Source organism: Saccopteryx bilineata, chromosome 7 (genome assembly GCF_036850765.1).
Source record: "Saccopteryx bilineata isolate mSacBil1 chromosome 7, mSacBil1_pri_phased_curated, whole genome shotgun sequence".
NCBI classification, from domain to species: Eukaryota; Metazoa; Chordata; class Mammalia; order Chiroptera; family Emballonuridae; genus Saccopteryx; species Saccopteryx bilineata.
The window spans coordinates 58,502,453-58,519,479 of NC_089496.1; the positions used below are offsets into that span (position 1 = coordinate 58,502,453).

A 17,027-nucleotide genomic window follows, 5' to 3' on the forward strand; every position below is an offset into this window, starting at 1 on the left:
AGAGTATGCCACCACCACATGCTCTTCAGTGAAGCCCCTGAGTTCACCTGTCAGGACTTTCTCTGCACAGGAGACAGTATGTCTGCAAAGACAAGTCTGGGTTTGAAGTGCACAGAATCCAAGCCTGTGGAACAGGAAGCAACAATTCTCCAATTGCATCCTTAGTGGGATCACGAGGGGAGCCTCTGCCCTCTCCACTCTGCGGTTCCAGGGGCACCAGTGGGTCCAGCAGACTCCAGAACTGAAAAGGTGTGACTGAGAGTCTTCACAGGGAGCCCTCACACACTGCCAGTGGCAATATGAGAAAATGGTCACTTTAAAAAAGACTTGGCATTTTCTGGCCCTGACTGGTTGGCTCAGCGGTAGAGCGTCGGCCTGGCATGTGGAAGTCCTGGGTTTGATTCCTGGCCAGGGCACTCAGGAGAAGTGCCCATCTGCTTCTCCACTCTTTCCCCTCTCCTTCCTCTCTCTCTCTCTCTCTTCCACTCTCATAACCAAGGTTCCTTTGGAGCAAAGTTGATCCGGGCACTGAGGATGGCTCCATGGTCTCTGCCTCAGGCACTAGAATGGCTCCAGTTGCAACGGAGCAACGCCCCAGATGGGCAGAGCATCGCCCCCTGGTGGGCATGCCGGGTGGATCCCGGTCGGGCACATGCGGGAGTCTGTCTGCCTGCCTCCCCGTTTTCAGCTTCAGAAAAATACAAAAAAATAATAAACAAACAAATAAATAAATAAATGAGAGTTGGCGTTTTCTGCCTGACCAGGCAGTGGCGCAGTAGATAGAGCCTTGGACTGAGACGCAGAGGACCCAGGTTCAAAACCCCAAGGTCATCAGCTTGAGTGAGGGGTTGCTGGCTTGAGTGTGGGGTCACAGACATGAACCCAAGGTCGCTGGCTTGAGCAAGGGGTCATTCACTCTGTTGTAGTCCCTGGTCAAGGCACATATAAGACAGCAGTCCATGAACAACTACGGTGCCACAATGAAGAATAGATGCTTCTCGTCTCTCTCCTTTCCTGTCTGTCCCTATCTGTCCTTCTCTCTGTCCCTCTCTCTGTCTCTTTCTCTCTCTCTCTCTCACACACACACACACAAAATAGAGTTGGCATTTTCTTATAAACATGAATTTACTATATGATCCAGAAATCAGCTCCTAGGTGTTTACCCAAGTAAAATAAAAACGTATACAACAATCCTGTACTGGGACCACTGCCAGAGCTGCTCAGAGGCACCTGCGGCCATCTCCTCTGAAGGAAGGTGACCAGAGGCCGAAGGGGGCTGGGGAGTAAACGGGTCTTCCTCACCCAGCACTCTGATCCGAGAGCTGCAGCAGGTACTGTATATGCAGTATCAAACACACTGATCTAACTAGCTAAGAGGTCCCTAAATATGGACAGAGGCAAGACCATGTAACACAAAACCAAGGGGAAAACCAGTTAAAGCCCCTACAAGTTTTTTGTGGGTATGTGTTTTGCAATGATAAGGCCAATTTCCTCAGACAAGTGCATCTGGGAGGTCAGTTATCCACCTCACCTGTGTCTGCCAAACATTCCCATTCCATGATGCAGGGGCCCAGCTCTTCCCACCAGCGCCCTTACCTTAGCATGAGAGACCATGGAGCTATCTATGTGTTTACATGGCTGTACACCTCTGTAACTCATACATACAGACCTGGGCCTGACCAGCACCCATGTCTGTCCTGCATCTATAAGAGACAAAAGACCCTTTAGGGCCACCGGAGGCTTTCTGTTTATTCTCCGCACACTCTGCCCCATCCCAGAGTTCACGGTGCCAGGGGCTGTGCTATCTTCCAGCAAAGACGGCCCATCCAAGACAGTGTCATGATGGTCATCCCCACCTGCTGAAGTCGGATGATATTCAGTGATGCTTCAAGTCTCACCTCCTTGCCCTCTGACCTCCTACTAGGGATTCAGACTGGCCAGCCCCCAGGGAAGATAATGTGGCCCAGGTGAGAAAGCCCACAGAGGTCAGGTCAAGTCAGGGGCACAGCACGAAGGGAAAAGAAGGAAAAGAAACAGGCCTGGCCACTTGAGGAGAGGATCGCCAGCACGTGCCACGAGCTCTTTTCTCAGAAGTTCCTGAAGAAGGTGCTTCCCCAAAGGGCAGGGGAAGTAAGCAAAGAAGAGGAAGACACGGGATCAGGAAAGAAAAGCATCAGCACAGGAGAGAGATGAGGGTGAAGCACAGGATGGTGATATACACTATGGAATACTACTCAGCCATAAGAAATGATGACATTGGACCATTTACAGCAAAATGGTGGGATCTTGATAACATTATACGAAGTGAAATAAGTAAATCAGAAAAAACCAGGAACTGCATTATTCCATACGTAGGTGGGACTTAAAAGTGAAACTAAGAGACATTGATAAGAGTGTGGTGGTTACGGGGGAGGGAGAGGGAAAGGGGGAGGGGGAGGGGCACAAAGAAAACTAGATAGAAGGTGACAGAGGACAATCTGACTTTGGGTGATGGGTATGCAACATAAGTGAATGACAAGATAACCTGGAGTTGTTATCTTTGAATATATGTATCCTGATTTATTGATGTCGCCCCATTAAAAATAAAAATATTAAAAAAAAAAAAGAAGTCAAGACGTAATTCTGGAGCGAGAAGACCAAACCTGAACCCCAAGTCACCGGAGCATGCCGCCGGGAGGTTCAGGAGTTCTGAGAGCTGAGGGTGACTCAGTGACAGGCACTTAGACAATTAAGTAAATGAAAACTTCAGGCAATTATTAACTGTAAGACAGACAGAAAGAGCACAGGAAAGGAGCAGAACCCTAGCAGTCCACACGGACCCCCTCTGTAGAGTCTGCTGCACGGTCCCAGTACACACTTCCTCACCTGGGACCTTGTCCTGCCAGTCAGTGTCTTACACAGTGGTCTTTTCACTCTGTGCTCAGGCTGCCAATCATCTGGGAGCCACACCACAGACGGCGAAGGAGCCCCACTGGTCCACAGACCCCATTCCGAGACACAGTGCTTCACAGTTCAGCCTTCTGCACAGACAGGACGCCCCCTTCTCTCCCACAAGGGTTCCACACTGAGTCTAATGCTCAGCTTTGTGTTGTATGTGCTCTAGAAACTTATGGGTGTAGTATAAGCATTTCATAAAACCCAAGATTGCATTCAACTTAGGGAAAATGCAATTTCCTCAATGTTTTTATTAGAAGGCACAACCCAGTATCTCTCTTCTCAGTTAAAAATTCTTAATATTATTAAAATAAATGAAAATGCTTGACCATTTTACTGTGAGAGAAAACAGTGAAACACATAATGAAGTTAAATATGAATAAAGTATTTTTTAAACGAACTTACTCGTATTAAATCCATAAGCGTATTGTAAATGAAGGCTCTTCTGGGAAGGAAAAAACAGCTTCCAGGACTCAGATCATGGAAAAAGAAAAGTTCTTGATCCTGGAATAGAACCGTAACTGGATTTCAGATTTCCCTGTTGTTGCTTAATATTCACTGTGCACCTGACATGCTAGAACTAAAATACACACTCAGTGCTCATTTCTGCTTCCTAATAACTGACAGCCCAAAGTCCCTCATTACATCTATCTAACTGTATGTAAGAGCACACGGAATATTACCATCTGTATCTACGGTCACTGAGCTTTGACCTTGGCTTTCATCTCCCCTTTCCTTCATAACTAGCTTCTTACTTGGCCTCTCGGAGAATGGATCTCACAGGGAGAAAACACTGCCAACAGCTCGGAAGTGTCCGGTCCTGGAGGGAGGCTTTAAGTGATGGGGCTCATCATTACAGCTCGCAGACTGAGAGCCCCACCCTTGTCCACCATCACCCAGTGTCGGTCCTCTCATTAGTCCTGTAGGCTACCCAGGATGGGGTGGGGTCGGGGGACACAGAGTCCCATGAGGATGCCCGGCCCATCACAGAACACAGCTCATGAGTGGCAGGACTAAGATTAAAACCCAGGTCTACCTGCTTTCAAATCTCATTCTTTGTGTGCTCTGTGTCCAAATGCAAGGTATGTTCTCAAAGTATATACAGTTTTGTTTCTTTTTTTTCTTCCTTTCCTTTTTCTGTTTGTTTTTTTAATGAGACAGACAGACAGACAGACAGGAAGGAAGAGATATGAAAAACATCAACTCATTGTTGTGGCACCTTAGTTGTTCATTGATTGCTTCTCATATGTGCCTTGACTGGGGGGGGAGGGCTCCAGCTGAGCTGGTGACCCCTTGCTTATGCCAATAACCATGGGGTCATGTCTATGATCCCATGCTCAAGCCTGTGACCTCAGGGTTAGAACCTGGGTCCTCAGTGTCTCAGGTTGATGCTCTGTCCGCTGCGCCACCACCTGGTCAGGCTACACAAATTTTTACAAATGTTTTTTTTTTTAAATAATGTATCATTTTCTTTTATTTAGAAATTAGATGTAATGGGATGACTTGATCAATAATGTTATTTTTATATCTTGACGAAAATGAAGGAAGGATGTCATCTTTAAGATCCAATGAAGGGGCCCTGGCCGGTTGGCTCAGTGGTAGAGCGTCGGCCTGGCATGCAGAAGTCCCGGGTTCGATTCCCGGCCAGGGCACAGAGGAGAAGCACCCATTTGCTTCTCCACCCCTCCCCCTCTCCTTCCTCTCTGTCTCTCTCTTCCCCTCCCGCAGCCAAGGCTCCATTGGAGCAAAGATGGCCCGGGTGCTGGGGATGGCTCCTTGGCCTCTGCCCCAGGCGCTAGAGTGGCTCTGGTCACAACAGAGCGACGCCCCGGAGGGGCAGAGCATCGCCCCCTGGTGGGCAGAGCATTGCCCCTTGGTGGGCGTGCCGGGTGGATCCCGGTGGGGCGCATGCGGGAGTCTGTCTGACTGTCTCTCCTGTTTCCAGCTTCAGAAAAATACAAAAAAAAAAAAAAAAAAAAAGATCCAATGAAGGAAGCAGGAAGGAGAGTGATTAGGAGACACGGGGAAGCTGGCAGGGGAGAACTCAGCAGCAAACGACGAGTGCCAGCAAAACAGAAGACAGAGCAGACTCCCTGCTTTTCACACAAAGTAGTTCTGAGACCACGGCAAGCTCCGTCTCAGCAGTGACCAGGACACCCGGCCCACCTTCCCGATTTCCCTGTGATCCTGGTTCTTGGCTTCCTCCTGGAGCGCCTCCCAGGCCTCCATCATCTTGTTGTCAGGAAAGGAGATCCCACAGACCCTCTGCAGCGTCTCCATGGCAGGGCTGCCCTCCCAACACGTGGAGGAATTCTAAACAGGGGACGACATTACAGTACGCACAGCTAACGTTTGGTCATAACTAAAATCAGTCTTAAATATGGACACAATCTTCCAACATAGTATCAACACAGCTAACTTCACAGTGACTTTTTATAGCAATGAAAAGAACCGTAAATTGGTTCTAACTTGAGCGTCCCAGTCAAAGTTCATTAGTGAAGTATGTAGAGTCTGCTGTGGACTCTGAGAATGGAAAGGGGAAGCAATGGAAAGAAGGGGAGGCTGAATGGCAGCGATGCCCATGGGAGCAGCGGAGGAAGGGGTGTGGGAGAGAAAACAAGTGCTTGCTGCCAGCGGAGAGGAAGCCAACGAGAACCCGGAACAGGAGAGCTGCCCACTTCCCACCTTCTCGCTGCACAATCCAGTACTGGCGACTGGACGCCACGCTGGGCAGCAGGCCTGCAACTCCCTTAAAACCAAAAAGGTCAAGCACAAGGAAACGCTGGGAGGTGACAGATATGTTTATAACCCTAACTATAGTGATGGTTTTACGGGTATGTGAACATGTCCAAAGTCATCCAAATGTACATGTTAAAACGTGCATTTGTACATACTTTTATATATCAAGAATAAAGGTGTTCAAAATAAAGGAATAATGACAAAAAATAAAAATAAAAGGATGATGATACAGGAATGAAAGCACAACCTTGCTGTGGTCGACCCTCGGCCACCTGTGCAAAGCCACGGCCCAGAAGGGTCAGGACCACAAAGCCCGCCTCATGCCCCTGGTCCCCAAGGCTGTGCCCTTCTGCTTCCGCCTTGTCCCCACAGCACATAGCTACATGCGCACAGATGTCTGTGCTCACTGGGGCAACTCAAGAAGACCAGTGTGCCCCACAATAGCATCAAATTTCATCTGAAAAAGAAATGCATTGTAACATAGCAAGGTTAAATAATTAAAAACTACATATAATGTCCTAATGATCAAAATTCTAAAATATATATATATATTATTTTTGGAAGCTGATGTAAAAAAATCAAATAATGAAGTTTTTTTAAAAAAATAGTATGATGTGCCTGACCTGTGGTGGTGCAGTGGATAAAGCGTCGACCTGGAAATGCTGAGGTCGCCGGTTCAAAACCCTGGGCTTGCCTGGTCAAGGCACATATGGGAGTTGATGCTTCCTGCTCCTCCCCCTTCTCTCTTTCTCTCTCACTCCTCTCTCTCTAAAAATCAATAAATAAAATATTTTTAAAAAAAAATAGTATGATGTTCAGATTATAAAAGATAGGATTTAGATTTCTAATTACTGTAAAAGTAATAAATCCTTACCTTATAAATTTTTATGGCTTTAATTTTTCCAGTGTGTCTTACATGGGGGCCTTTACAAAGGTCAATTAGTGGACCGCACCTACAATGAAATATTTAAGACATGGCCCGACACAGTTACAGCTTTACAGACTATTCATATGGACCGTGTTCTCATGTTTTAAGTAAAGGATTTCACTAAATTGTATGTCTCAGGGTGATTTTTAAAATTTTTTTTTAATTTATTCATTTTAGAGAGGAGGGAGAGAGAGAGAGAGAGAGAGAGAGAGAGAGAGAGAAAGGGAGGAGGAGCAGAAAGCATCAACTCCCATATGTGCCTTGACCAGACAAGTGCAGGGTTTTGAACCAGCGACCTCAGCATTCCAGGTCGACGCTTTACCCACTGCGCCACCACAGGTCAGGCAGGGTGATTTTTAATGTAAGGGCAGTTTATATTAATTAAATTAAGTTTTAATTTAGGTTAAAAGAAAAGGGCAATTCATCCAGCCTCAAATATCACTCCCACTGCTCAGACTCAAAAGCTGCAGAATCTTCTAGAAAAAGAAAACTGTACTCAGAGACACCACTTCTAATCGTGACACTCCAAGGCTCTTAAAGACACCCATTTGTTGTATAATCAAAAATACATTTCCCTGCTTCACACTAACTGTCAAAACCAAAATCATCTGAGACTGATACAAAAGCATTAACTTTGATACCTTACCTTAAATAAACTTTACCAAACCCATAAAACGTGCAACACAAAAGTGAACCCTGGTATAAAACCACGTCAGTGCAGGTTCACCAACTGTGACAAAGGTGCCACCCTGAGGGGGATGTGGACAGCGGGGACGCCATGTGTCTGTGGGGCGTGGGCATCGGGAGAGCTCTGTACCTTCCTTGAAATATTGCTGTGAGCTTAAAGCTGCTCTAAAAGAAATGAAGTGTATTAAAAATAAATAAGTTTCAATGTTTGTTTGTTTGTTTGTTTTTAGGCCCTCTGTGTTTATGACAAGAAGCCCGACTATTTCTGTCTCTAAACACAGAGCACCGATTTGGAATGCCAATCTCCCATGAAAGTCTGTATGAGGACAGCACCACTACAATACGCAGGGGGGGGGGGGGGCGGGGCCTCCCCGGTGCCTGCAGCAAACCAGGGCCCTCAAGCCTGAAGGAGCACCGGGCACTGACAGAGACAAACACTAGAACACCCGCCAGAGGGGAGGGCACTTGACACTGACCCATTTAAGGAAAACTTAGTAAAGAAAGTAAGTTGTCCTTTTACTATTCCAAACAATTTCACATGATTTTAAGCGTTCACTGGGTAAAATATTAAAAATTATGATGTATACCTAAAGGGATGGACTTATTCATCAAAGCAGGATGAAGCTTCAACCATGAAAATGCCATTTCTCTGAATAACCAGACGTCCTATATTGTCCAAGATGGTTTGTAAATCAATGGTCAATAGAAGAAAGGGAACACCTAAACCAGCGAGATCAATAATGAAATCTCTTCAACACTGATCAACACTCTAGTCTTTAAATAACGCCATAGCAGAAAGCCATTTAGTCTCTAGAGATTAAACCCAAGCCACTGAAACTGACAAGTTAAAAAGTGTCAATGTTAACCAAAGTGAGGTTAAAAAGCTAACCCCAAAAGATTAAGTATTAGAAGCCAGGAACTTAAAGCCTAGGGAATCTTTTCTACTTCTTCCTTGAGTTTAAACTCTAGACTGATTATACTAACATTAATTTGAATGACAGGTAACAAATGAACAAACTTGTCATGCATGGCTTCCCAATTTGTTGACAAACAGCAGTGTTCTGACCATAACTGAAGAGATATGCACTGTGCACAGCTTTGCACAGAGGGCACGATTTTACTCCCAGTACAACTCAGCCACAGAGCCATAAGTGAGTGACCTGGTGGAGGATGCTGAGGTCGGTGACCAGTTTGTGGATCCCAGATCCTGCACGTAGGACTGGGAAGGTCACAGCAGCAGCTGACAACTAGAGCACAGAAACGGGACCAGTCAACCTGAAGGCAGCTTACAGAATGGCTGAATGGAGAGGGCTCAGGAGCTCAGAGCTCAGTAAGGCAGGACCACTCTCATGTGCCTCTTCCTACTGTCCCTTTGCCTCTGCTTCCCACCGCTTCCTGTCAGCTGTCACGAATAGTCTGTTAACACACAGAGGCTGATACTTTTGGTCCCCTGGCAATGGGGAGCACAGAGAGAGACAGAGGACCACTGCGTGGGGAGGGCCCGTAACAGCTCCCGCCATCACTTTCTTAAGAATGTGGGAGTGCAGCAGGAAGTCCTTTCCCAACAGCCTCCCAAAAATGCAAGGCACAGGCGAGCACTGTCGCCCACACAGAAAAAGGCACTGTGTTCAGGGTTCTGATAAATACAAAGGAGAAAACAATAACTTCCTCTGGTGATAACATCAATATGCGAGTTTACAGACACCCATGCCACACCAAAGACAAACTGCTTCTCCAGCTAATGCCTTCTAGTGACCCCCAGAGCAGTTTTAAAATTTATGCACACTTTACCTGTAAATAGAGGTAGTTGGAGTGTTAACCTTCTCATTCAAGATGCGGCATTTACATTTATTGTACTGCAAAGAAAAATAAACATACGTGTTATTACATGAAATGTTTAAATGGGAAAAAAATTTTTACTTTTTCCAGCAAACACTGAATGTGTGTCTCCCATGTTCTAGGGCGAAGATCCTGGGATACACATGCTCACCACCTAGAGCTGTGCCGTCCAGCGCGGGAGCCACAGCCCGTATCATCAGCGAGCACCTGAACTGCAACTAAATTGAAATGAGGTTTGATGTTTGTACAAAAGACACTGAACTTCAGAGGCATAATGTGAAAAAACTCACTATTTTTTTAAGTTGGTTACATACTAAAGTGATCTTTTGGTCATGTTGGGTTAGATAAAACATTATAAAAACCCATTTCACTTGTTTTACTTTTAAAATGGGGCTACTAGAAAATGTAACATGACATGTGGCTCGGATTTGTGGATCACCTTATATTTCTACGTGGACAGCAGTGCTCAAGAAGATTTTAACTGCGTAAAATGTGTAAAATTCTGTAGACACAGCGACATTATTGTTATTTTTTTTTTCATCTTTCCAAAGTTGGAAACGGGGAGGCAGTCAGACAGACTCCCGCATGCGCCCAACCGGGATCCACCGGCATGCCCACCAGGGGGCGATGCTCTGCCCATCTGGGGCGTCGCTCTGTTGCAACCAGAGCCATTCTAGTGCCTGAGGCGGAGGCCGTGGAGCCATCCTCAGTGCCCAGGCCATCTTTGCTCCAGTGGAGCCTTGGCTGCGGGAGAGAAAGAGAGAGACAGAGAGGAAGGAGAGGGGGAGGGTGGAGAAGCAGATGGGCGCTTCTCCTGTGTGCCCTGGCCGGGAATCGAACCCGGGACTCCTGCATGCCAGGCTGACGCTCTACCACTGAGCCAACCGGCCAGGGCCGAGACAGTGACATTATTAATTGGCATAAAACAAAGTTTATAGTAGACAAGCATATTGTCCCATTTAAACACTTAGCAGCCCCCTCCCTCTCTAGTCTGCTCTTCCCACCATGCCAGGCACTGCATGTGGGTAACTGCTCAGGAAAGGTGACTGCTCAACTAGCTGCTTCACACCGACGGCACCATGTTCCAGTCAGAACACCTGTCTGTGCAAAGGTTTGACTGAGTTTAGTTCTCAACCCACAGAATGGGAGAAAACTGCAATTAACACATCTGATTCACATCCAGCACATACAAAGAATGGCAACTCAACAACAAAAAGCAACAGCCCATTCAAAATGGGAAACAGGCTTGAAGAGCCATGTCTCTGAACAGGATATATAAACAGTTCATAAGCACATGAAAAGATGCTCAATGTCACTCGTCACTAGAGAGATACAAAGCAAAGTCACAATGAGATACACCCATTAGGTTGGAAACTATAAAAAACAAACAGGCCCTGGCCGGTAGGCTCAGTGGTAGAGCGTCAGCCTGGTGTGCAGGAGTCCCGGGTTCGATTCCTGGCCAGGGCACACAGGAGAAGCGCCCATCTGCTTCTCCAGCCCTCCCCCTCTCCTTCCTCTCTGTCTCTCTCTTCTCTTCCCCTCTCACAGCTGAGGCTCCATTGGAGCAAAGTTGGCCCGGGCGCTGAGGATGGCTCTGTGGCCTCTGCCTCAGGCACTAGAATGGCTCTGGTTACAACAGAGTGACACCCCAGATGGGCAGAGCATCCCCCCCCTGGTAGGCGTGCTGGGTGGATCCCAGTCGGGCGCATGTGGGAGTCTGTCTGACTGCCTCCCCGTTTCCAACTTCAGAAAAATACAAAAAAAAAAAAAGAAAAAAAAAGGGCATTCCCTTGTGCTAAAGCTCCAGGGAGCATGGAGTGAGCTCGAGTATGTCCTATAAAACATGGAGCTCTATGTTGACATACAAGTCTTTGAAGAAGGAGGAACTGCTGAAATAGTTCATCAGCATTTGTTTAAGACAGCAGTCTTTATAGTGGAAACACCATAAGTAAATATTTGCTGTCTGTATATAGATTAAAGGGGGAATATGGCAAATGCTGAAAAGCCATGATAATGGCATATAATTCTAGACTTTGAGCTGATTTTTTTTTTTTTTTCCATTTTTCTGAAGCTGGAAACAGGGAGAGACAGTCAGACAGACTCCCGCATGCGCCCGACCGGGATCCACCCGGCACGCCCACCAGGGGCGACGCTCCGCCCACCAGGGGGCGATGCTCTGCCCATCCTGGGCGTTGCCATGTTGCGACCAGAGCCACTCCAGCGCCCGAGGCAGAGGCCACAGAGCCATCCCCAGCGCCCGGGCCATCTTTGCTCCAATGGAGCCTCGGCTGCGGGAGGGGAAGAGAGAGACAGAGAGGAAAGCGCGGCGGAGGGGTGGAGAAGCAAATGGGCGCCTCTCCCGTGTGCCCTGGCCGGGAATTGAACCCGGGTCCTCCGCACGCCAGGCCGACGCTCTACCGCTGAGCCAACCGGCCAGGGCCTTGAGCTGATTTTAAGTTGACAGTTTCAGTATAAAGTCCATTGATTTGCAAGAGTGATTTGCCATTTAGTGGAAGTTTCCCAGAGCCATTGTTGTTGATCCTTTGAAAAAAGGAACAACAGTAATTTTGAGGCTCAAAACCTATAAGCTGTAAGGGTTGCCTATGCCCCTTGATAATCCAGGAGCCAACAAGATCAAAATATGGAAGTGTATTCCATGGGCTATTAGATGGTTCAATGCGCCCAAGCTGTAGCTGCTCTTGTACCAATTGAGCAGCTACCCTAAGTTTCTCCTGAGGAAGGGGCCATTGGTCTACCCATACAGGATTATCTGATTTCCAAGTAATTGGGTCTGCACAATGCATTATTGAGGTAGCAGGAGCTGCCAAGGCCCCTATGCTAAATTTTGATATCCTAATCCACACCTTCTGGTATTGGATGCCACTCCTATGGGGGTGAGAATTCCTCGCTGTTCTTTCCCTAGTCCCTTGGAAGGCAAAAATCCCTGATCAAGCATCTGAGTACTGACTAAACCATTAGGACTGACAAGCAATGCTCCCATATTTTTCAAAACATCTCTACCCCACAGATAAACTGGCCATCCAGGGAGCACATAAGGCAGGGGTCCCCAAACTTTTTACACAGGGGGCCAGTTCACTGTCCCTCAGACCATTGGAGGGCTGGACTATAAAAAAAACTATGAACAAATTCCTACGCACACTGCACATATCTTATTTTAAAGTAAAAAAACAAAACGAGAACAAATACAATATTTAAAATAAAGAACAAGTAAATTTAAATCAAAAAGCTGACCAATATTTCAGTGGGAACTATGCTCCTCTCACTGACCACCAATGAAAGAGGTGCCCTTCCAGAAGTGCGGCGGGGGCCGCATAAATGGCCTCAGGGGGCCGCATGTGGCCCGCGGGCTGTAGTTTGGGGACCCTGACATAAGGCTTAAAAAATCCAGAATGACCTTCTTAATCTTCCCAATGTAGAAAACTAGAACTTTGTTGAGGGGATTTACTCTGCCCTATACCTTGTAATTCTGTGGCTGCTGCATGAGTGGGCCAGGAAGGAGGCCAATGTAGCTTAGCAATAACAGATATATCAGCTCCAGTATCTAAAAGTCCTTTAAATTTATGCTCATGTATTGTTAGTTCCATTTCAGGGCATTCCTATTTTTTTTTTAATCCAATTGGCAAAATCAGAGGAGCCAAATCACCAATTTGCTTGGGGCCCCTTTTGCAGGATGTGGCCTGAGAAGCAGAATTAGCATCCTTATACTATTCTTCTAACTGCCTGAATTAGCCCTGAGACACATTCTTTTTTTTTTTTTTTTTTTGATTAATTTTGATGGGGTGACATTGATAAAATTGTCTTCTGTCACCTTCTAATTGGTTTTCTTTGTGCCCCTCCCCTCCCCCAACCCCCTCCTTCTCCCCCCCCCACCCTGTAACCCCAACACTGTTGTCCATGTCTCTGAGTCTCATTTTTATGTCCCACCTATGTATGGAATCATATAGTTCTTAGTTTTTCCTGATTTACTTATTTCGCCCAGTATAATGTTATCAAGGTCCATCCATGTTGTTGTAAAAGATCCGATGTCATCATTTCTTATGGCTGAGTAGTATTCCATAGTATATATATACCAAAGCTTTTTAATCCACTCGTCCTCTGACAGACACTTGGGCTGTTTCCAGATCTTTGCTATTGTGAACAATGCTGCCATAAACATGGGGGTGCATTTCTTCTTTTCAAACAGTGCTATGGTGTTCTTGGGATACATTCCTAACAGTGGTATAGCTGGGTCAAAAGGCAGTTCGATTTTTAATTTCTTGAGGAATCTCCATACTGTTTTCCACAGTGGCTGCACGTCTGCATTCCCACCAGCAGTGCAGGAGGGTTCCCTTTTCTCCACATCCTCGCCAACACTTATTCTGTGTTGTTTTGTTGATGAGCGCCATTCTGACTGGTGTGAGATGGTATCTCATTGTGGTTTTAATTTGCATTTCTCTACTGATTAGTGATGTTGAGCATTTTTTCATCTGCCTATTGGCCATCTATGTGTCCTCTTTGGAGAAGTGTCTATTCATTTCTTTTGCCCATTTTTGGATTGGATTTTTTGTCTTCCTGGTATTAAGCTTTACAAGTTCTTTATAAATTTTGGTTATTAACCCCTTATCAGATGCATTGTCAAATATATTCTCCCATCGTTTGTCTTTTTATTCTGTTTTTTTTTTTTTTTTTTTTTTTTTTTTTTTCCTGAAGCTGGAAACAGGGAAAGACAGTCAGACAGACTCCCGCTCTACCGCTGAGCCAACCGGCCAGGGCCTTCCCTGATTTCTTTTATCAATGTTTTATAATTTTCTGAGTACAAGTCTTTAATCTCCCTGGTTAAATTTATTCCTAGGTACTTTATTTTTTTGGTTGCAATGGTAAAGGGGATTGATTCCTTAATTTCTCTTTCTGACAGTTAATTGTTAGTGTATAAAAATGCCTCTGATTTCTGAGTACTGATTTTATATCCTGCCACCTTGCTGAATTCATTTATCAGGTCCAGTAGTTTCTTGACTGAGACTTTAAGGTTTTCTATATACAATATCATATCATCTGCAAATAATGATAGTTTTACTTCTTCTTTTCCAATTTGGATGCCTTTTATTTCTTTTTCTTGTCTGATTGCTATGGCTAGGTTTTCCAGAACTATGTTGAATAAGAGTGGCGAAAGGGGCACACCTGCCTTGTTCCTGATCTTAAGGGGATTGCTTTTAATTTTTGCCCATTGAGTATGATATTGGCTGTGGGTTTGTCATAGATGGCCTTTATCATGTTGAGGTATGTTCCCTGTATTCCCACTTTGCTGAGAGTTTTGATCATGAATGGGTGCTGGATTTTATCAAATGCTTTTTCTGCATCTATTGAAATTATCATGTAGTTTTTCTCCTTCCTTTTGTTTATGTGATGAATCACATTAATTGATTTGCAAATGTTGTACCAGCCTTGCCTCCCAAGAGTAAATCCCACTTGATCATGGTGTATGATTTTTTCATATATTGCTGGATCCGGTTTGCTAATATTTTGTTGAGGATTTTTGCTTCTAAATTCATCAGGAATACTGGCCTATAATTTTCTTTTTTTGTGTTGTCTTTGCCTGGTTTTGGAATCAGAATTATGCTCGTCTCATAAAAGGAGCTTTGAAGTCTTCCTTCCTCTTGAATTTTTTGAAATAGCTTGAGAAAGATAGGAGTTAGTTCTTCTTTGAATATTTAGTAGAATTCACTTGTGAAGCCATCAGGCCCAGGACTTTTCTTTTTTGGGAGTTTTTTGATAACTGTTTCAATTTCATTTGTTGTAATTGGTCTGTTTAGTTTTTCTGATTCTTCCAGATTAATTTTTGGAAGATTATATGTTTCAAGGAATTTGTCCATTTCATCTAGGTTGTCTAGTTTTTTTGTTTGTTTGTTTGTATTTTTCTGAAGCTGGAAACGGGGAGAGACAGTCAGACAGACTCCCGCATGCGCCCGACCGGGATCCACCCGGCACGCCCACCAGGGGCGACGCTCTGCCCACCAGGGGGCGATGCTCTGCCCCTCCGGGGCATCGCTCTGACGTGACCAGAGCCACTCTAGCGCCTGGGGCAGAGGCCAAGGAGCCATCCCCAGCGCCCGGGCCATCTTTGCTCCAATGGAACCTTGGCTGCGGGAGGGGAAGAGAGAGACAGAGAGGAAGGGGGAGAGGTGGAGAAGCAAATGGGTGCTTCTCCTATGTGCCCTGGCCAGGAATCGAACCCGAGACTTCTGCACGCCAGGCCAATGCTCTACCGCTGAGCCAACCGGCCAGGGCTAGGTTGTCTAGTTTTTTGATGTACAGTTCTTCATAGTATTTTCTTACATTTTTTTTGTATTTCTGCTGTGTCAGTTGTTATTTCTCCACTCTCATTTCTAATTTTATTTGAGTCCTCTCTCTTTTTTCCTTGGTGAGTCTGGTTAAAAGTTCATCGATCTTGTTTACCTTTTCAAAGAACCAGCTCCTGGTTTCATTGATCCTCTGTATTGTTTCTTTAGCCTCTACGTCATTTATTTCTGCTCTGATCTTTATTATTTCCTTCCTTCTACTACCTCTGGGCTTTACTTGCTGTTCTTTTTATAGTTCTTCTAGATGTAGGGTCAAGTTGTTTATTTGAGCTTTTTCTAGCTTCTTGAGGTATGCCTGTAATGCTATAAACTTCCCTCTCAGGACTGCTTTTGCTGTGTCCCATAAATTTTGAGTTGATGTATGCTCATTGTTTGTTTCTAGGAATTTTTTAATTTCTTCCTTGATCTCATTGTTTACCCATTCGTTATTTAATATCATGCTATTTAGTTTCCAAGTGTTTGAGTATTTTTCAGCTTTTCTGTTGTGGTTGACTTCTAGTTTCATGCCATTGTGATCAGAGAAAGTACTCGATATGATTTCAATCTTCTTAAATTTGTTGAGACCGCTTTTGTGCCCTAACATGTGGTCTATCCTAGAGAATGTACCATGAGCACTTGAAAAAAATGTATATTCCCCTGCTTTAGGGTGAAAGGTTCTGAAGATATCAATTAAATCAAGTTGACCTAGTGTGTCCTTTAAGTCTGCTGTTTCTTTGTTAATTTTCTTTCTTGAGGATCTATCTAGTGATGTTAGTGAGGTATTGAAATCCCCTACTATTATTGTATTGCGGTTGATCTCAACTTTATATCCATCAAAGTCTGCTTTATATATTTAGGTGCTCCTATATTAGGTGCATAGACATTTATAACGGTTATATCTTCCTTTTGGATTGCTCCCTTTATAAAAGTTATTTTGAGAAATGATAAATACAGGCTACTTAAAAAGAACAGCCTGATAAATATTAGTACATACTCATTCTATAAAAACTTATTAAAATACAGATTAAACAGCAACGTACACATTTCAAACCTTAGCAGGGGTCCCCAAACTGCGGCCCTCTGAGGCCATTTATCTGGCCCCCGCCGCACTTCTGGAAGGGACACCTCTTTCATTGGTGGTCAGTGAGAGCAAAGCGCGGCGTCGCTCAGGTACAGTACTACTTCCGTTCTGTTTTTTTACTTTAAAATAAGGTATGTGCAGTGTGCATAGGGATTTGTTCATAGTTTTTTTTATAGTCCGGCCCTCCAATGGTCTGAGGGACAGTGAACTGGCCCCCTGTGTAAAAAGTTTGGGGACCCCTGCCTTAGAGGGTCACAAAAGCCATCTATCTTGACTTCAGCATGGGGCTTCGTGCCTGTTGCTTACAACCCAGATACTGAAAGGCTGGCTGTGAGTTGTTCAATACTTACAGCTTGAGCTTCCTCATTATCAAAGCTAAGCAGCTCTAGGGTGGCATCCTTCTCCAGTGGACGGTCCAAGTCCCACAGTTCACCATTGACTTTGGCTACTACTGTGCTTTCAGCCAGTTCTCGACTAGTGAGAG

The 17,027-nt window shown here is 45.1% G+C and overlaps 1 pseudogene; it reads right to left on the reverse strand.

The window, feature by feature from the left end:
* LOC136311151 (threonine--tRNA ligase 2, cytoplasmic-like) overlaps positions 1-17,027 on the reverse strand; it is a 35,870-nt pseudogene that overhangs the window by 13,397 nt on the left and 5,446 nt on the right.